Source organism: Balaenoptera musculus, chromosome 7 (genome assembly GCF_009873245.2).
Source record: "Balaenoptera musculus isolate JJ_BM4_2016_0621 chromosome 7, mBalMus1.pri.v3, whole genome shotgun sequence".
NCBI classification, from domain to species: domain Eukaryota; kingdom Metazoa; phylum Chordata; class Mammalia; order Artiodactyla; family Balaenopteridae; genus Balaenoptera; species Balaenoptera musculus.
In genome coordinates this window covers 69,143,945-69,165,285 of record NC_045791.1, presented here as the reverse complement: position 1 = coordinate 69,165,285, position 21,341 = coordinate 69,143,945, and the positions used below count along the sequence as shown (strand labels likewise).

The 21,341-nt window shown below is 40.6% G+C and overlaps 1 protein-coding gene across 4 annotated transcripts in view; it reads right to left on the bottom strand.

Annotated features, from left to right (window-relative positions):
* Positions 1–19,980, bottom strand: part of MFSD6 (major facilitator superfamily domain containing 6) — a 72,243-nt gene extending 52,263 nt beyond the window's left edge. For 3 of the 4 annotated variants that reach the window (XM_036858924.1, XM_036858926.1, XM_036858927.1), the window contains exon 1: positions 19,588–19,980. The gene's annotated coding sequence lies outside the window, so the exon portion shown is untranslated. Of the gene's footprint in view, positions 1–19,026; positions 19,563–19,587 lie in introns of those variants that run through there. The other variant, XM_036858925.1, reaches the window with a different exon arrangement.
* Between the last annotated feature and the right edge of the window lie 1,361 nt (positions 19,981–21,341).

The window sequence follows — 21,341 nt, the reverse complement described above, 5'->3', positions numbered from 1 at the left end:
TGAATTCTAAACAAGAGAAACCCACACCAAGACACATCATAGTCAAACTATAAAAACCAAAGACAAAGAAAAAATCTTGACGGCAGAGACAGGAATCACAACTTACCAACAGGGGAAAAACTATTCAAATGATAGCAGATTTTTTATCAGAAACCATGGACACCAGAAGGAATACAGTATTTTTTAAATGCCGAAAGAAAAGAATTATCAAGTGAGACTCCTGTCTCCAGAAAAAAAGTCCAAAACCCAGAAAACTATGGACCAATATCCCTATAAACACAGACACAAAAATCCTTAACTAAGTATTAGAAAAGAAAATTTAGCAATATGTAGAAAGAATTGTGCATATGACCATGTGGGATTTATTCCAAGGATGCAAGCCTGGTGCAATATTTGAAAATCAATCAATGTAATCTACCATATAAACAAGGTAAAGAAAAAACAGTATCATGGGGCTTCCCTGGTGGTGCAGTGATTGAGAGCCCGCCTGCCGATGCAGGGGACGTGGGTTCGAGCCCTGGTCCGGGGAGATCCCACATGCCGCGGAGCAGCTGGGCCCGTGCGCCACAGCTGCTGAGCCTGCGCTCTGGAGCCTGCGAGCCACAACTACTGAGCCCACGTGCCACAACTACGGAAACCCGTGTGCCTAGAGCCCGTGCTCCACAGCGGGAGAAGCCACCGCAATGAGAAGCCCGCGCACCAAAACGAAGGGCAGCCCCTGCTTGCTGCAACTAGAGAAAGCCCACAAGCAGCAGTGAAGACCCAGTGCAGCCAAAAATAAATAAATAAAATAAATAAATTTATTTTAAAAAAAAGTATTATGATCCTATTAATTGATGCAGAAAAAAGCATTTGACAAAATTAAACACTCATTCAGGAAAAGTCTCAGAAAAATAGGAATAAAGGGGATCCTCCTCAACTTGATAAAGATCGCCTACAAAAACCCACAGGTAACATTACACTTAATGGTGAAAGACTGAATGCTTTTTCTCTAAGATAGGGAAGAAGGGAAGACTGTCTGGTCTCATCATTCTTATGCAACTTTGTGTTGGAAGTTCTAGCCAGCGCAATAAGGAAAAAAAAGGAAACAAAAGGCATACGGATCAAAAAGGAAGAAACTGTCTCTATTTGCAGTTGGCATGACTGTCTATGTAGGAAATCCCAAAAAAGCTACAAAAGCTTCTAGAAAGAAGAAATATTTCAGTATAAATTAACAAAACATGTACAGGACTGTATGCTGAAAACTACAAAATGCTGATAAAAGAAATTAAAAATTTAAATAAATGGAGAACCATACCATGTTCATGGGGTGGAACACTCAACACAGTAAAGATTTCAATTATCCTCAAATTTATATACAGGTTTAACACAGTCCCTACCAAAATCCCAACAAGATTTTTTTGTGGATATAGGTGAGATTACTCTAAAATTTATCTGAAAAGGAAAGGGAACTAGAATAGCTAAAGCAATTTTGAAAAAGAAGATTTATTACTCAGTCACATACTAATCACCACTATGTGGTACTGGTGGAAGAACAGACACATAGATCAATGGAACAGAACAGAGAGCACAGGAATAAATCCACACAAATATGTCCAAGTGATATTTGACAAAGATGCAAAAACAATTCGATGGGAGAAAGATAAAAAACTTTTCAACAAATAGTGCTGGTGCAATCAGTCATCAATAGGCAAAAAATGAATGTCAACCTAAGTCTCATACCTTATATGGATACTCACTCAAAATGGATTCATGGATTTAAATGTAAAACTGTAAAACTTTTAGGAAAAAAAAAACCTAGGAGAAAATCTTCAGGTTCTAGTGCTAGGCAAACGGTTCTTAGACTTAACACCAAAAGCATGACTCAAAAAATGAAAAAATGAACAATTAGACTTTATCAAAATTTGAAACTTTTGCTCTGTGAAAGGCTCTATTAAAAGAATGAAAAAACAAGCTATAAACTGGGAGAAAATATTTGCAAGCCACATATTCAACAAAGGGCTAGTATCTAGAATATGTCAAGAATTCTCAAAACTCAACAGAAAATATACCAAACAATCCAATTAGAAAACAGATAAGACATGAAGAGACATTTCACCAAAGAGAATATACAGGATATACAGATGCAAATAAACACACGAAAAGATGTTCATTGTCATTAACCGTTAGGAAAATGTAAATTAAAAACATGATACATCACTATACACCTATAAGAATAGCTAAAATAAAAATAGTAACACCACCAAATTCTGACAAGGATAAAGAGAAACTAAATCCCTCATACATTGCTGCTGGGGATGTAAAATGGTACAGCCACTCTGCAAAGCAGTTCGGCAGTTTCTTATAAATCCAAACACGTGACTACCACGTGACCCAGCAACTGCACTTCTGGGCAGTTATCCCAGAGAACTGAAAACTTATCTTCACACAAAAACCTGTACACAAATGTTTACCGCATCTTTTATCTGTAATAGCCGAAAACTGGAAGTAACTCAGATGTCCTTCATAGATGAATGGTTAAACAAACTGGTACCTCCGTACCATGGAAAATCCTTCAGCAATAAAAAGGAATAAATGACTGACACATACAATAACCTGAATGAATCTCCAGAGAATTATAAAGAGTGAAAAAAGCCAATCTCAAAAGATTATCCACTGTATGATTCCATTCATATATCATTCTCAAAGTGACAAAATTATTGAAATGGAGAACATATAAGTGATTGCCAGGGGTTCAGTAGGGAGTAGAGGTGGGAGGAAAGTGGAGGCGGCTACAAAAGGGCAACGTGAGGGATCTGGTGGTGATAAAAATGGTCTGTATCTTGACTGTATCAATGTCAGTATCCTAGTTGTGCTATTATACTAAAGTTTTGCTATTATACTAAGGTTTTGCAAGATGTTACCACTGGGGGAAAGTGGGTACTGGATAAATGTGCTATCTCTGTATTATTTCTTACAACTGTGTGTGAATATATAATTATCTCAGAATAAAAAAGATTAATTAAAAACATTCAAGATAGTAATTACCCTTGGGTGACGTAGCAGCTAGAAGGAGTTCTGGGGTCCTGATAATTTGGGGGTTTGGGGTTTTTTTGTTTTTGTTTTTATCTGAATCTTTATTAAATGGAAGTATTCACGTTATAAAAAGTCAGTGAACTATATTATTTTTCAACAACAAAAAAAGAACTTAAAATATGAAGCGAAAAAGAAAAGAGATGAAAGCAGGAGAGAAAAGACAAGACAAATATAGGATCACCCAGAAAGTCAAGTACCTAAAAAACAGGAACTCCAAGAGAAAAACAGAGAAAATTGAGAGATGGGAATCTTTTTAATTCAAGAAAATTTCTCAGAACTGAAAGATATATGAGTTATCTGAAATGACCACGGAGTACTTAACACAGTGGATAAAATACATCCAAGCCAAAGTACATCATCAAGCTTTCAGAACATCAGAACAAAACAGACGGCCCTACAAACTTTCAGAGAATAAAATGTGTCACATACTAAGGATCAGGGACCAGAATGGCTTCAGATATCTCAACAACAACACTGGAAGCTGTACTCAACCCAATTATCATTCAAGTTTATAGGTAAAAGAAAGACATTTCACATATGCAATTTCTCAAAAGAAATGTACCTCTCATATACCCTTTCTCAGGTTGTGCACTGCCAAAACAAGGGAATAAAACAAGAGAGAGTAAGACATGGAATTTAGAAAATAAGAGAACTAACATAGGAGAGAGGCAAAGGGAATACGGCATGCTGGTGACTGGAGATCCCAGGATGACACAAAAGGCGGCCAGTGTAGCTGGGTCAGGTGTGCAGGTTCCAGGAGAGGCTTTGTCAGCAAAGTGACACCTGCAGAATACCAATACATTTGAATGTCCTAAGAGGAAATTTAGACCACTGGTGAAGAGTTTAGGGATGAATTACTGGTAAGTTTAGAGAAAGGTAAACAAAACACTATAAGAAAACAAAAAGTTGCACAAGAAAAGAAAAATAATCATAGTTTACTGCATGTCTCAGCTTCGATCACATAGTCATACTAACGTAAGTAGTGACTACTGAACTAACCAAAATTGCCACGTAACCATATGGGGAAGATAGGGAAATGAGAAGGCTGAATGGGCACAGAGAGCCGGGGCAGCATGGAGAGTAACTCTGTATCTTCCATAGTGGGAAGACAACAGATAATGCCTACATTTAAAAATCATGAATTAAGAATACAAGCTTTTTATTTCAAAATGCACTGGTGAATATCAAAATAATCACCTTAAAGGCAGAGAATGTAGTTGCCTCTGGAGGGAAAATGAGGAGGGATGTCGTAGAAGTCTGATTTAAAAAAATAAAAGAAACAAGTCTTGTAAACTTGTTAATTTTTTTTTAAAAAGCTTTGTACATGCATAACTCACTTAAAAAATAAAAAGCAAAGCTAAAAAAGAAATATGCAGTCACATGGGCTTTGTCTTGGTACAAGATAATCAAAAGCAGCTGCTAGTATCTTTCTATCACAGACTAAAAATAGTTTTCAGAATTGTACAGAACGAATTCTGACTGCATGAATTCCTGTCAGGTGGCTTTTATTTAATTATCCTCCATAAATCAACTACTGCTTCTATAACAAGTAGGTCAGAGAAGGACACAAAGTTACCTTTAAAAAGCATAATTCCCAAATTGTTCAAGTGATGATGAAGAACTGAATCAACCTCCAAATGCTAATTCAAAGCTGCAAAGTATATTACATTAGGAGGTTGATTTAAACCTTGATGAGTGACTTCCCCTAAACCGTTCTTTCCTCTCCATCTGATTCAAATGATTTTTAATTATCATAGGTTATGCAAAGTTTCTCTTGTTAACATGAGTCCACATGTTAAGTAGTTCTCAAAATATCAACAAATGCAAAGTAGTGAAGAAAATGTTCCTGTAATATGGCATTCAGTACCTTTTATATGAATGTCACATTCAGTAACTTTTATATGAATTTCAAATTTAAAAATACAAACAAACAAAAACTTTTAGTTTCAACTCTGGACATTAGTGTTTAGACTCAATATTTTCAGGTCATATTTAGATACTATGAAAAGAAACTGAAATAATCACATTGTGAACAAAGAAACAAAATAAAGTATAACTATAGTCATCTGTGTAATCAAAGGATCAGGGACAAAAAAGAAACAAATGAACCCCCCAAAAACCTCTGCATTTTAATAAAATTAACATATGCCCCAAAGCAGGGCATGCTTTGGATGACTTAGATTACATTTAATTTGCCATAAAGATTGATAGAATAAGTATAAGGAGCAGTTAGAATATTCACATGCTGTATGAAGTACTTAACCTGTTTACAAATCTAGGGGAGAATTTTTTTATTTAATAGTCCACCAACATGAACCCATTAAGCTAATGTTTTGTTTTAAACTTCTGAATCTTAAAGATTTTTTTAAAAGAAACTTTTAAAAAGAGAGAAAACATTTCAAATTATAAACAGAAATAAATCTATGAATTTCTCTAGAAAAATCTATATTACAGGTTTGCAGTTAATCCTACTTGGATAAGAAGGGCTTTTGTTTGTTTTTTAGAAAAGCAGAAAAGTTTTCTCACTTGGCACTCTCTAATGATAGTAATCAACATCATTACTGTGAACATATATAACACAGCCTTTTAAAACCTGGAAGGGCATTCTACTAGTACCTACACTGAGTCATTAAAAAATAGTAGGTATTTCTGAATTATTGATGAGGGGTGATGAAATCATTCTTGTTAAAATTGATAGCTTTCTTCATTAAATATTTAAATTAAAGCTGCTCAAAAATACATTGAGTTATCCACAAATACATGAGTATGGAAATGGATTCAACTTCTGAAGAAAGAAAATCTTAAACCTGAATATATTACTTGGAATAATAATTGCCAAAGGTCAGATCTGCCAATGCTATGATAATGTGTGCTCTAATGTAGCAGTGACATAACTACCAGTGATGGAGAGGAAACAATCCATGGATTACACAGAAGGGACATTCCTCCTGGCACCACTGCTATCAACACGATGTTGCCCAGAGACCAGGACTGAAGCTGCAAAATGGGGAAATCCACTTCCTGAACCCTCAGAGCTAGCTCTACCCTGTCAACTCTTACTGACCACTCTCTATGCCTCTGAGCAATGTGAATCCCAGAGCAGAACTCTAATCACTGCTGCAATGTATTCCTAACACAGACATACAGAAGCTCCTCTAAATAAGCCTTCGCATCCTGGTATTTACATACTATACTGTGAACATTCAGTTCAACCCCCAGCATTTTCCAGAATAGAGCTTTCCTCAGAAGCACAGCACTCAATGTCAATTCCAACAGATCTTTTTTCAATAAGGATTGCTTTAGCATCTGCTACACATTTAGCCAATGTCATGAAAAAGAAATATAAGGTTGGTTTTACAACAGTTACACATGCTACAAGGGCATTAAGGTGTGCAAAGGTGAATGACTATTTTGGAACCTTCCTCTTCCTTTTGGAGCATTTTGACGTGGCTCCTTTATGGCTATATCAAATTGTGAAAGAATCAAACTAGTTCTAGTTTTGTCAGCCCCGATTCTCCGGAGTCCAGTCTGAGCCCTGCAGGCACTCAGTGCTACACCCACAGGCTCCGCACAGCTGCTAGCAACAGCATTCCACTTGGACTGAAACTCCTCCCGGAACCCAGAACCTGCTGTCCTTGTCATTCTTGATGGACCTTTCCCAGGCTCACAGCAAAACCTGTCTGCTAGGTGACAAACTGATTCATACGGTGGTTAATTCACAGCCTGTGGTTGTCCCCCTTGGACAACATTTTTGTATTTTAATAAGGGTTTTCAGTGGGCTATATTATTCTCACTATTATTACTAACTACACCACCACAACACTTAAACAACACTTGCTATGGGCTTAAAATGTACTAACTCATTATTCCTCACAACAGTTCTCTGGGGTAAACATGATTACTTTCCTCACTTTACAGATGAGGAAACTGAGGCACAAAGAAGGTAAATAATTACCCCAACGTCACACAGGGAATATGCAGCAGAGCTGGGATTCAAATCCAGACAGTCTGTGCTCTTAGCAGGTACTGCCTGTCAACCCACTGTGCTGCTACTAGACAAAGAGGTCTTGGGCCTCGAAGACGTTATAGTTGACAAGGTGAGCCCAAAACACAAGGAAGATTTAAATGACAAGTCAGAGGAATAATACAAGAGAAGTCACAGAACACTGCATAATTAACCAGAAATGTTACTGATAACAGGGGTGCTTCTGGAGTTCAGAGTAGAGAGTCCAAACTCCAGATGGGAGTTGTCGAGAGAATGAGGGACTTAACTTGAACCTTGAAAGATGTGTACGATTTGCCTTAGACAAAGGATGGAAAAACTACTCCAGGATGGGGGAAAGAAAAGACAGCAAGAGATCCTTACAAGGTTAATACTGGGGCTGAAGGGCAAACGAGGCTAGCAAACAGCAATACATTACAGATGCCCTCAAGTATCAAGCTGAGGGATGACTGGGTAGAATACAAAATACTACATTAGAGAGTTATAGTGAAGATAAAGACATGCTTTTTTTTTTTAATCCCACAAGCATGAATTTAACACCAACCATTAAATGGGATGCATGCTTGGTGACCAATAATTCAAATGGTGTAAAGAAGCAGTCCCTGCTATCAAATCCAGTGGAGAGAAAGAGAGGCGGGGGTCTCTCCACAACCATAACCTGCTGTGCCAAATGTTAAAATAGGTGCAAGCACGGGTGACACAGGAGTCTCTGGGGTGGGGCCTTAAGGGGAGCCTTAGCGGATGAGTAAGCGTAACCCACAAAGGAGAACCATGCGAGGTGCTGATCAAGAAAGGCCTTCTGCAGGATGCCAAGGGGTTCCTGAGTCGGGAGTGAGAGACTGGCCGAGATTGGGATCCTAGCTCGGCCACTGTCGAGTTCTGTGGCCTTAGGAAAGCTTTTAACTTCTCTAAGTCTTACTCTTCCTCATCTACAAAATAAGGAACATAATAATATTTTTCCGTTAGGGTAGCCGTGAGGATGAAAAAGGATAATGCGTGTTGAGCTCTTAGCACAGCGCCTGATACGTAAGAACTTGTGTGTATTATGTATTTTGAGTATAATGGGGAGCCTCCAAAGAGAACTGAACGGGAAAGTAGAAGGGCCACATTTGTATTTTACAAAGATCATTATAGCTTCAGTGTGGAAAAGAGATTGGCAGGGTTCTGCCACTGCAACCTCTACTAAGGATTCCCTAACATCTGACCTTCTATTTTAGTGTAACACTAATTGCAAATACTGATATCCTGTGATGGAATCATTTTAGACAGTACTTTATGAACTGAATCTAAGGCAATTTTTTATAACATCTGGAAATACAATAAACTTGCAGTATTTTCCTGACTCCTTCCTCTACTTCTGAAGATTACTCCCACACCTGAGCTGTTGCATGACGTAGGGGTAATTTTATTGCTCTTTTTATAGATATTTCCTGTTTGCCCAACTAGATTATAAACTATTTGAGGGAGGAATCCAGTACTTAGCATATTGCCCTTTATTCTTGCAAGCACTCAATAAATATTGGCTATTTTTGACAAATACCTGATGGCAAAATACACATAAGATTTTACTAAAGCTTAAGGTGACAGACATTAATTTTAGGAAGTGCAGAGAGAAGTCTCAGTTGCTCTCCTGGCTTTGACAAAGCACTGCCTCTTTGAGCCTCCCTTTCCTCATTGTAAAATGGAGACTAAAAACACAAACCAGAGTCAATTAACTCTCAGAGGGGTTCTAGGGCTTAAATGAAATAATGTATGAAAAAGCATTTTTCTAACTCAAAAGCAACATAGCAACATTCGGTGGCGGTGGTGGCTGTGATCTCATTCCAGGGCATGATATTTCATTACAATGCTGGGCCTTATTTTACAATCACTCCAAAAGCATTCTTCCCAAGTGATCTCGTAATCCCTGGCACCACCCTTGAACCCCGGAACCCAGCTAGCATTTTATCCATCATGGCTCATGAATTTACATCCATATCCATTTCCATGACCACAGCCTAGTTGGGAGGTGGGATGGGTGCACAGGCTTATTAGAGAACACATTGTTGGATTATGGACTAGAATGATAATTAAGTATCCACAGCAAGAAATAACTATTCATTTAAAATATAGCCCCCTGGGACTGAGTGAACTGATGAGGATGATTATAATTTTTGTGACTTTCTGTTTGAATAAAAAAAAAAAGTCCCACAAGGACTCAGAGGCAAAAAATATACAAATCAATTTTCACTGCAAAGTAAAGGAGGTGTTACAGTGGAGGATTACTGGACTGAATGTCAATATTATGACACAGTATGAGTGTGTTTCGTGTTTGGTAATTGCAATCATTGTTGCTTTTGTTGTGGTCATCCATTTACAATGCTTGGTGTCAGTCTATTTATCTCTTGTAAAAATAAAATACAGTGTGTGTGTGTGATAAATAAAATAATAACCAGGTGTCTTTGGGCAAGTTACGTTACCACTCAGGTCACTGTCCGCGCCTGTAAAGTGGGAACAGGGGCACAAGCGCAGCCTATTTCACTGGGCGATTAAGAGGACTGACTGTGCTTAGAAAGGGTGTCATGTCATAACTGAGAGGGTGAGCACTAGAGGCTGAAAGATGAGTTTTGAAGCGATTACTAGCCACATGGCTTTGGCCAGGTTTCTAACCTCTTCACCTCTTAGGTTTTACATTTATAAATCTGTAAATCTCATTCGCACTAAACTCTTAGGATTGCTGCAAGGAATAGAAGAAAAAAATGGATGTGACAGGTTAATAGGGCTGGTACATGGTATGCTCTTAATAAATGGTAACTTTAAGAAAAAAATAAAAAAATAAAATATAGCCCCCTGGGACTTCCCTGGTGGTCCAGTGGTTAAGACTCTGCGCTCCCAATGCAGAGGGCCCGGGTTCCATCCCTGGTCAGGGAACTAGATCCCGCATGTCCCAACCCAGAGCCCACGTGCCGCAACTAAAAAGATGCCGCAGGCTGCAACGAAGATCCCGCGTGCCTGTGCCGCAACTAAGACCTGGCGCCACCAAGTAAATAAATACTAAAAAATTTAAAAACTATAGCCACCTTAGGAACACTTTAATTATATCTGTAACATAATAAATATGAAAGAAAGGAGATGAAGCCTACTCTAACATATTTCCCTTCACCTACTAAGATGGTAAAAAGAACAAATTATTTTCACGGGGGGTAGGGTGGGGGGCGCAGGGGCGTGGCATAGACTTTAACCCTAAAGGTGGTTTTAGTAATAAAAGCCAAGGGGGTTTTCACTTTCACTTTGTGGAAGACACATTTGAATGTCAATAAAAAATTTGTAATGTAGGTCCTTAGACCTTATCAACCATCATGGAAGCAGATTTCTATTTATTCGTTTTAGGCTTTTGATTAAATATTGTGCCAAGAGCTTACAGTATAAATTTGAAGCAGGCCCCCGAACTTCGTTTCCTTCTCAAATAAACTTCCTAATACTACCAAATGTCAAATAGATAGCTAGTGGGAAGCAGCCGCAAGCACAGGGAGATCAGCTCGGTGCTTTGTGACCACCTAGAGAGGTGGGATAGGGAGGGTGGGAGGGAGACGCAAGAAGGAGGAGATATGGGGACATATGTATATGTATAGCTGACTCATTTTGTTATGAAGCAGAAACTAACACACCATTGTAAAGCAATTATACTCCAATAAAGATGTTAAAAAATAAATAAATAAAACAAGCCCAGTGTGAGGAACAAGTAACAGTTCATAGTACAGCATGGAAGAAAAAGGTTTTTTAAAATATATTTATATCTTGTTTCTCCAACCAAAAAAAAAAAAAATCCAATAGGTGTTGAAAATAGGAAGTAAAATTAATTGAATATGCTGCTGCTGACACTCTGCATTTATTTGTCAAGAAGGAAAACAATGTAAGGATTTAAGGGGGCCACAGAAACTTTGTAAAAATAGAACCAGTGCATAGTCATCTCTCTCTAAACCAAAATCAATAGCCAGACACGGCAATGAAATTGTTTGTTTAAAATAACCAAACTCCTGAACAGCCGGGTTTCCAATATTCATTGTACTTCAATTGCTGAAGCTTAGAAACCATTTTCCCATTGAAATAATCTTACAAATAGTGGTGGTACTCAGATTACTGAACCAAGAGTGCTAACCTCAGTGTTACAAAGCGCATAACTTCAAAATTGGGGGAAATTCTTCTACTTTTCAATCTGGAATGCCAGCAACAGGTCTCGAAAGACAAGCCCACCCAGAGCTTCCCTACCCACTCCCCTCCAGCCATGAGCCACAGAAGTGGGCATGGACTCACCGGCCACTGGCTTCCTCCAGGGCAACAGTTCTAGCCTGTGGGAGCTATGGAGTTACTGCCAGTGGTCTTTGAAAGCACTGAATAAATGTGTCATACATACATGTTCCACTCATTTTCAAATGTATATTGATGCTACCATCATACATGTATTTCTCTAATAAATGTTTATGCAATTCCTATTAGCTTTCCAACATTATGCAGTTTCTCAGATTGGGAACCCTACAAGTGCAATTATTTTCATGTGGGAGCCTGAGAACTATGCCAGCATTGCAACGGTGTCTTCAAACACCTTCTAGGTAATAGAACAGGTACCGGGTTAGAAGAGGAGAGAAAGAGGGAAGGCTGGAACCTGGTCAGCATGGGCACAGGCCACAGTGAAAGCAGAAGCCACAGCAAGTCAACTCTTGTCATTTGAAAACTGTCTCTATTATCAAATTATTTACTATTTTAATGATTATAAACACAATTTTTGTTTCTTTGCCAAGAAGCTAACACAGAAAAATCTTAGCTTATCTTTTTTTTTCTTTTCTTATCTTTTCAAAGTATAAAACAAAGACTTTTTTAAAGACTGACATTGAAAGCTATGTTGTTTACTTAAAGTTTTAGATTTTCCTCTATAAATTATTGCTTGCTATACTTGAGAAGCAATTAATACAGAATATATATGAGTAAAAAAGAAATTAAAGTTCTATTAAAATGTTTTTTGGTTTATTTTTAAACCTAGTTATGTGAATGCTTTTTCTATACACACAGACATACATTTAATTTTTTTTCAAATCTTTTCATAAAAGGACTTGGGCAAATACGATTAGTATAGGACTACGGGCCCAAAATCTAAAAATACTAGGAACACAGGAAAAGTAGACTGTGGAAAAATAAGAATTATAATGAGAAATAAAAATACAACTCCAGGTATTGGTACTATAACACTGGGTTAGAGCACCAGTACACGTATATGTATGTAAAATAATGCTATATTTATAATGGGTGCTTGATAAATGCTTATTCAATAAAAGACTGGTATTATTATGTGGCTATTCTGGCACTATTAGACACTGAGAAACTTAAGAGTCTTAAAGAGTATACAGTCTATCTATAAGACAAGGCATTCTAAACAGAAATTTATAGGTGTTTCTTTCTCAGACATATCTTTTACGAGTTTACAATCTAGATGAAAATACACACCTCAAAGTTTAAGATACATTCTTCTATAGACATGCAGCTACCGTCAATGACTCTTCTTTATATCCCCTAAGCACACTATAGTCTAAAATAATCATTTATATCCTAAGCACATTCCAGCATATGTAATCTAAAATTATCTTGCTTCTTATGCTGTTAGGACTCTGATAAATTGAGAAGTACCAAGTGCTATCAGTTTCTTTCAGAAAAAGATTTATTACCTAGCCCATTAAAGAAATGAGATACTTCAATAAACATGCCATACTAATATTTTTGAAAATGAGATTATTCAATGCTGGTAAAGACGAAGATCGATAGTCACTCTCATTAACTGAGAGTAGAAGTATAGTCTTTCTGGAAGGCAAGGATTTAAGTGTATGGATGTTTATCATAATGATCAAAACTGAAACAAAGTGAGCAATCAGTAATAGAAACAGTTAAATAAATTATGGTATGTCCACATGAGAGAAAAATAGAAACTTACATCCACAGGATGGAAAAACTGCAGTTAATTAATAGAACTTAAATAGAATTAATAGAATATGGGGAAAAGCTCATGATCTGTGCACTGCATTAAGTGAAAAAAAGCAAGACACAAACCTGTATATATTGTAAGAGTTTATATTTGTAACTCTATGTACTTCATAAAAACTATACTTTAGAAAAAGATATGAAAACAATACCAAAATATTACTAGGGGTTATCTCTCAGAAGTAAAATTAGGAGTTACTTTAATTTTTTCTTAGACTTTACTGGATTTTTCTCCAATGAGCATATATCACTTTTAAAATATATATTTGGGACTTCCTTGATGGCACAGTAGTTAAGAATCTGCCTGCCAATGCAGGGAACACAGGTTCGAGCCCTGGTCCAAGAAGATCCCACATGCCTTGGAGCAACTAAGCCCGTGCGCCACAACTACTGCGCCTGCGCTCTAGAGGCCGCGAGCCACAACTACTGAGCCCGCGCACCTAGAGCCCACGTGCCACAACGAAGAAAAGCCACCCCAGGGCGCAGTGGTTGAGAATCTGCCTGCCAATGCAGGGCACACGGGTTCGAGCCCTGGTCTGGGAAGATCCCACATGCCGCGGAGCGACTAGGCCCGTGAGCCACAATTGCTGAGCCTGCGCGTCTGGAGCCTGTGCTCCGCAACAAGAGAGGCCGCGATAGTGAGAGGCCCGCGCACCGCGATGAAGAGTGGCCCCGCTTGCCGCAACTAGAGAAAGCCCTCGCACAGAAACGAAGACCCAACACAGCCAAAAATAAATAAATAAATAAATAAATAAATTTTTTAAAAAAAAGAAAAGCCACCACAGTGAGAAGCCCGCGCACCACAATGAAGAGTAGCCCCTGCTCGCCGCAACTAGAGAAAGCCCGCGCGCAGCAACGAAGACCTAACGTAGCCAAAAAATAAATAAATACGTTTTTGAAAAAATAATAAAATAAATAAATAAAATACATATTTAAAAGGCATTATTTGAAATACAAGGTATCTGAGTGATAACTGGGACACCTTGACCCTGTAGTTCCTGGAAGGTCACTTGGAGGTGCTCAGTTGAAGTCTGCCTATCCTTGTGCTGATCCTGCTCACCAGTAGAACAACTGAAAGGGCCAGTTATACAAGAGCTTTGAGATACTCTTAAAGATATTACACCTTCAAAAAGGAGAACCTCATTAATAGGAAATAAAATTTAAAAGTGTGTCATTTTTACCCCTTTGATACTCTTTTATTCAAACTCCCTCATAAAGGTGAATTTGGGCTCCATCTGTTCATCAGTTAAACACGATTCCACAGAAAGCATTTTGAAATAGAAGAAGGCACCCCACAATAGCTACAGAAGCTTGGCTATGGTGGATCAGATCAGTGCACTTCTTTAAAAGTCATAGATAGTGTCCACATCGCTCTGTATGGTTCTGCTTTAAGTGTTTAGTGTGGGGCTTTGGGGTTGGCTCTGTTGAGCGAGGCCTTATTTACCTTGGGCCAAGTGTGTTCTACCTTAACCTTGGGCCTAAAAAAGCCCAGAGCAGTTATAGGAGAAGAATTCGCCACATGGCTCACAGGGACTCACTCCTCCTCTGTTCTGGGGCTCAGAGTTCCCCTGGAAGTCCTGGACTCTGCCGCTCCATTTCCGCTCTTCACCCCAAAGTGGCCACGTGGGGAAAGTGGGGTGGGGGGCACCCAGGTCTCTCTACAGAACCACGCAGGGAGTTAACTACTAGCCTAGGCTTCTCACTCACTTTCGCTGGGCACAATTAACCCACAAATCAGGTTTGTTGAGACACCACCAGTTCCTCTTTCCAGTTCCCCTTTTATCCCCAACAAAGCCACACCAGAGCTCCCTCGGCCACTGCTGACTCATAACGTCCCATCTCCCTCTCCCCCAAGATCCACTCTTGGTCTCACATCAAAACATTTCCTCAGAGTCATTCAAAGCTGGACTTCCCTGATTTCTACTTGCACATCATTCCCTGAATTTGTCTCCCCTACTCAAACACAGGCCAGAACAAATGTCAAAAAAGATGTCTCGGCCATCCTTTACTCAATCCTCTTTTATATCTCTGGAATACGGTTTTTGTAAGAGCCTAGATTTCTTCCCATCTTTGCCCCATTCTCTCCCCTTCCTAAATACAGCAGAACCACCAGGTCACAAGGCAGTACAGGCCAGTCATTCACATTTCCAAACCTTAACTCTCTTCAACACAATCATCAGCACATCTATGGCTCAGCCATATTCACATTACAGTAGACAAAGGCAGATGAAAGCTACTTTTAATACACAACATTTGGGGTATTTTTTGTTGGTGCTGAGGTAGGGGTGTGTGTGTGTGTGTGTTTGCATGCTATTTAGAGCCACAAACTAGCAACCAGAGTTGCAATAGCTATAGCAGACACATATTAATATATAGGTTCAAAGTTTAGGTGTTCCACATTTTTTATGTTTTGGTTTGGTTTAGTTTTCTATTGGGCTCAGCGCCAATAAATCAATATCTTAGCAAATGACTCTGATAGTTTCCAAAAGCTACCCAGCCAAGTAACTTAAACAATGCCATTTTACAAAGTAGTAAAATAAGCATCTTATAAATACAGAGAAGGAAAACCAGCTACAAAGCAAAGCTACTGAAACCCAACAATAGGGCTAAGTACTGGATAACATGTCATTCAGGATTTAGGACAACAAATCAGGCTGACACAGGCATTCTCACCCTCCAAAATGCCAGTAAAGTATAATAAATGGCCAAAGACAGCTAATGTTGGGTAATTAAACATGAAGGAATCATATCCAAATGGAATGTTCTTGATGGAGACATTAAGGGTGTTTTCTTTGCCCCACAGAGAATTCACAGCAGATGTGTACGTCTGCATTTCCCAGGAATCCAAAATGCTGTGCCCTGGGAAATAACACATTCATTTTGCTTTGAGGAAAAGGTTTTACCAAAACTGGCTTTGTACTAGGGTAGGATTTTGCACTTGATTTCTGGGTTTAAAGAGAACCTACTGAGCAACAAAGTTTCCTAAATCAAAAGACTGAGATTTCCCTCAGCCCAAAACATAATTAGAACCTTAAATGAAACGTTGGATGACACCTAAAATGGTCAGAATATCTCTTCTGCAAAATAATTTTACAATTATGTTTTTCTCGGGATTGCCTATTACGTTTATAATGAACCAACCTTATTCACTTTTCCTTTGGGTACAAAACACAAGGAAGAATGTGTTTTCTTGATTCTGAAAAGTCTGAATGTATTTGATTCTGGATTTCTAAGTCTTAGCAGGGAAATGTATTAATTTTTAAGGATTCTAAGCAATGATTTTTATTAGTATTACATAAAACAGAATTGTGGGATTTGTATATATACATCGGTATGTATATATACACATCAGACAAGATTATGTACATATATGCATATGTATATGTATCTATACATATATATGTATGTTTATATATGCATCAGACTAGATTAACTTGACAACTTCCTGCTCCTGAAATTATGTTACTAAAAATAATTACACCTGAAGTCATCCAGAATGCCGTAATTTCAGGAAATGACACAGCAGGTAAATTTATTTCTCCTACTCCTACCTTCTACATAAAGAACAATTATGCTTTAAAAAAAGACAGCCACCACTAGCAAGAGCAGGAAGAAATTCTTATCACCCTATCCAGCAGGTAAATTGGGATGGGTGCACCAAAGCATTCTTATTGGGGAGGAAAATTGGGGGTGCTGGAGAACACCCTATAGATACTGTTAGAAAAGGTAAAACTTAGTCATCCAAGACTCGTCACCCTTTGCTCCTACACATGCAATTCCCAGAATACCACCTTCCTCTTTGATCTCCTGAGTCTCATATTTCAGTTCTCTAACATTACAGAGTTTAGGCACATTCAATTTTTTTATTTTTGATTTTTATTAAGTGAATCAATTCTATTCCTTTTGTTTCTCTTTTTAGTTTCTATAATAAAAGAACAAATGCTTGTTGAAAAAAAAAAAAAAGCTTTTTAAGCCCAAACATAACTTTATAAGGTAAAAAGTAAAAGTACCCTCTTCTCTTTACCATCTGAACCCACTTCCTTCAGGAAGCCACTGTCAACAGTTTGGAGACAACACGGTATATGTGTGCTTGTATGATGGTTTGTATATAAATCTCTTCCTTTTTTCACTTACCATATCATGATGTTTTCCCAAGACAATGTGCCAAAGCAGCTAACAAATACATTTACATCTATTGCATTTCTCCCTTTCCCTACAATGAGACTGCTAAATCAAGATTTACTGAATATCAAAAGAAGTCAAACAAAAAACCTGTCAGCCTAATACTAAATATATCTGGTTATATTCATTTTCACACTTGCCTTCAACCTAAAAATGGTGAGAACAAATGGGTAAACATACATGCATAAATATATATGCACTATACAGATTATCTTACACAGATAAATGTTAACATATGTAATGTGTGTATGTTGAAATGAAATTAATATTCAAAGGCAAGAAGCAAAGGAAGGCACCTGCGTAGGTGGTAAGACTTAATGGGTCCTGAATAGGGAGGGACACCGTGTGGAAATTTCCTGGGCTTTGGAGCCAGAGACACGGGGTCAAACCTAACTCCACCTCTTACTGATTACGTGGTTTGTGTAAGTTCCTTAACCATTCGAGCTTCCTTTTCATCATCCATAAAATGCGACAAGACTTATCTTACAGAGATATAGAAATTAAGTGTTTAAGATGGTGTCTTGAACATACTAAGTGCTCAAAAAATGCCTTATTACTGTTAATAATCCAGAAATTATATATGCTAGACTTGGTGATCCAGTACCTCATATCACCAAATACCTGCAAACCTTGCTGTTTCGTTTATCTTTGTGTTTTGGTTTGCCTTCATGTTTTTACATTTACCTTATTCATACAGATACAGAAAGTGCCTTAGAAATAAATTCCTGTAAACATGCTTAGTAGCTTTAATGCATTATTGAAATATGATCCTTTCTCCTCCTACTCCCCCAGGGGGTCTTGCCCTGGGCTCAGCAGCAATGTCCCAGCTTCCTCCTAAAAGCAATCTTAAGTTTTACTTACAACTTGTGGTAAACACAAGCCATCTGACTACCACAAAATAACTGAAAATATCTTCCGTGTCTGCTGACGACCATCAGCTTAAAGTGTCAAAAGCCGACCTTCCCAGTGAGGCGACTTCCTATCCTCTCCTTTCACTTAACAATGCCATCAATGATGCATACACCCTTAGCAGACTAGTGGTCATGTCTTGGGGAAGAGATGCCCTGCAGACACCAGAGGACTACCAAAAACACATCTGCTTTTATCACATGTCGTTGGTCAACTGTACGTCCACCCACCCTTTACATTCATTTATTTTGAAGAGGTTAGATTTCCAGAAAATCCTAAGCTTCTAGAACAACAATTAGGGGGAAGCTTGACCACTGTACTATCCAACCATCTCCTTTTACAGGTGAGAAAACTGAGGCTCAGGAAGATGTGACATGCCCAACAGCATACAAATATTTAGACACCAGTTGGGATTAAAACCTCAACTCTTCAAGGTTCTTTTCTACTACTAATAGGCAAGATTTCATCTGTTCCAGTAGCTCTGTAAAATGTTTAATTATTAAAGATTTTCGGATGAAAGGAAATGTTTGTGGTTGCGAATGCGTGTGGGAGAGGCGAAATGCACCGTGTGCTGGCCTTAAGGGTAATGAATCCACCTGCCTGTCCACGTGCAGATGGGATAAATGAAGGGGAAAGTCGCATTTGGAATTTTTCACCATCCTACTTAAAATTACAGGGAGCTGTGTAGGGGATACAAAGGACCCAAAAGGACCAGAAACCCCGACTGTTATCTCAAAATGGCTCTAGGGACATGTTAGGCCAGGCTTAAGTAAAGCAACACGGAGGCGGGGAATTTCTCCCAGGATGATAGCAGACAAGGGAAAGAGGTATTTTTTTGCGTATTTATTCACCTGGGTAAGCAGACGCTGTCAATTTCCTCCTCTTGCCACCCAAGTGGCTACGTCCCTGCACTCGGACTGTCTGGTGTTCTCGCCTCCCTCTTTCTCCCGAGGACGGTTATGACAAGGGCGCGAGTGCGGCCGGGCCGAGAAGGGCCTGGACACTGGGGCGCAACCCTCACCCGGCACCCTGGCTGCTGCCGGCGACGGCTTCCTTGGGCAGCGCCTTTGTTTTCCCCACTGCAGTTACGTTTGCGGAAGTGCTGCCCGCGCCGGGCGCACCGGGGGTGTAGGCTGTAGCTGCCCTCAGCGCCCCAAAAGATGACAACCGACTCGGGTCCAAGGGGAGGGAGGCAGTAGCGGGCGAGCGGGGCTGGTATCGGAGACACCCCCCCCCCACGCCCTGACGCCGGGGCCCTCCTCGGAAGCCCCTCCGCGACAGCAGGTGTGCGCGCCGCAGGGGGCTCCTCGCCCTCTGGCCGGGCCCGGCCCCTGCAGGGGAGCCCAGGGTGGGGCTACCCCGCCGCCCCGCCTAGCGCGCCCCCTTCCCCCGCGCGCCGGGCCCCGACTCACCTGCGGCGGGCGGGCGGCGGCGGCGGGAGCTCAGCTGCGCGGGGCGCGGGGAGCCATCTCCCCCGGGCGCGGGGCGGCGGCTCCGGGCGCCGGGGCGGCGGCTGTCGCGACGGCGCTGACCATCTCGGGAGGGTCACTGGTTCCTCGGGGGCTGCGGCGGGGCGGGGCGCGGCGGAGGGATGCGGGCCGGTGGGGGGACCGGGAGCGGCGAGCCGAGCACGCCGGCCGACGCGACCGTCTCTCCTCCTCCTCCTCTGGCCCGGCCTCCGCCGCTCGCTACCGGCTGGACCCGTTTCAGGGCTGAACGCCGAGGACCCGCCGCCAGGTGCGGCGCTCCGCCTCCTGCGGCGGCGGCGGCGGATGCGTCGACGGCTGCTCCTCCCGGCCTCCCGCCAGCCCTGGCGGCCCCGGGGGACCGGCCGCCCCGGCTCTGCCGGGGAAGCGCGCCGCGAAGGGGGAAAGCAGACGCGAGGGTCTATCCCCAGGTCCCCCCACCCCGGGTCCCGGCTAAGACCCGCCCCACCCCGACCCCAGGCAAAAGATGCAGGCCTAGCTCCGGGGGGAGGGGGCAGAGAGTAGATGGCCGGCTGGTTGGGAATTGTAATAATAATAATAATAACAACAGCAGCAACAGTAATAGCCATCGTTTATAAAGCGCTGAGTCAGTGCCAAGCAGAATGGTAACACTATTAATGCGTTGCCTCAGCGTGTCTCGGCCAGCCGTGGCCGTGGCCGACTGTCCTCAGTTGACCCGGGAGAGAGGAGCTTGGCAAGAGACAGGAGGCAAACAACCGGGGTTTCAGGACTCACAGGGGAAGGGCTGAGACTAAAGCACGCTTTCAAACTGAGAAAGTGCTACGGAGTATCTGGCATCTTGCTGAAGAGGTAACCGTGTGTGTCGCATCAGTAACGCAATTATAGTTGTATTTCTGGTTAGACACGCAGAGGGGGTGGGGAGAGTGGAGTTGGCTGTAAAAGGTATCATTCCTTCAGCAAGTATTTTTGGGTGCCTGTGATGGGCCTTTGGGGTGCCAGATCCTGTTCTCAGGAGGCTTATCGTCTTGTTCTGGGAATAACAACAATAATAATGGCAGCTAGCATCGATGAACATTTCTTATACATGAAACACTGTTTAAGTACTATTGAAGCTTTACCGTAATCCTAAAAGTATAAGTACTATTATTCCCATTTTACAACTGAGGAAATCAAGGCTGAAATTTAATGTGACTAACCTAAAATGACTAAATAGTAAAAGGGTGAAAAGTCTTTTATCTCCAGCGTTTAAGCTTTTAACCACGAAATCATACCGATGAGAATTTTATAGGCCCTGAAGCTTTAGGATTTGAGGTCCCTCTTTAGGAAGAATAAAACAAAATTACAAAGTCACTGTGGCCCCTCCTGGAACCTACAAAGGGTCCCTGAAGCTTATGCTCCATTAGCCTCATGATAAATCCACTTGCAATACTGATAAAAGCAAAACGATGAAAAGCAGTGAGTGCTCAAGTTTCATATGAAAGAGATTAAGGTGGTTGTTGGACTCTGAGATTGACAGATTTTGGTCTGGTGTGGCCCGGAGACATCTTCCCCTGCAGTATTTGGAACTGAACGGCTCATAAAGTACCCAGTTGGTAGCTGTCATAACAGAATTATCATCCTTCTTATCTGTCCAGATATTAAAGAAGCAACCTTTTGAAAAAGAAGGAAAAAGAAAAGTGAGCGGACTCCAGGTCTAACAAGATTCAGGTTCTCTCCTG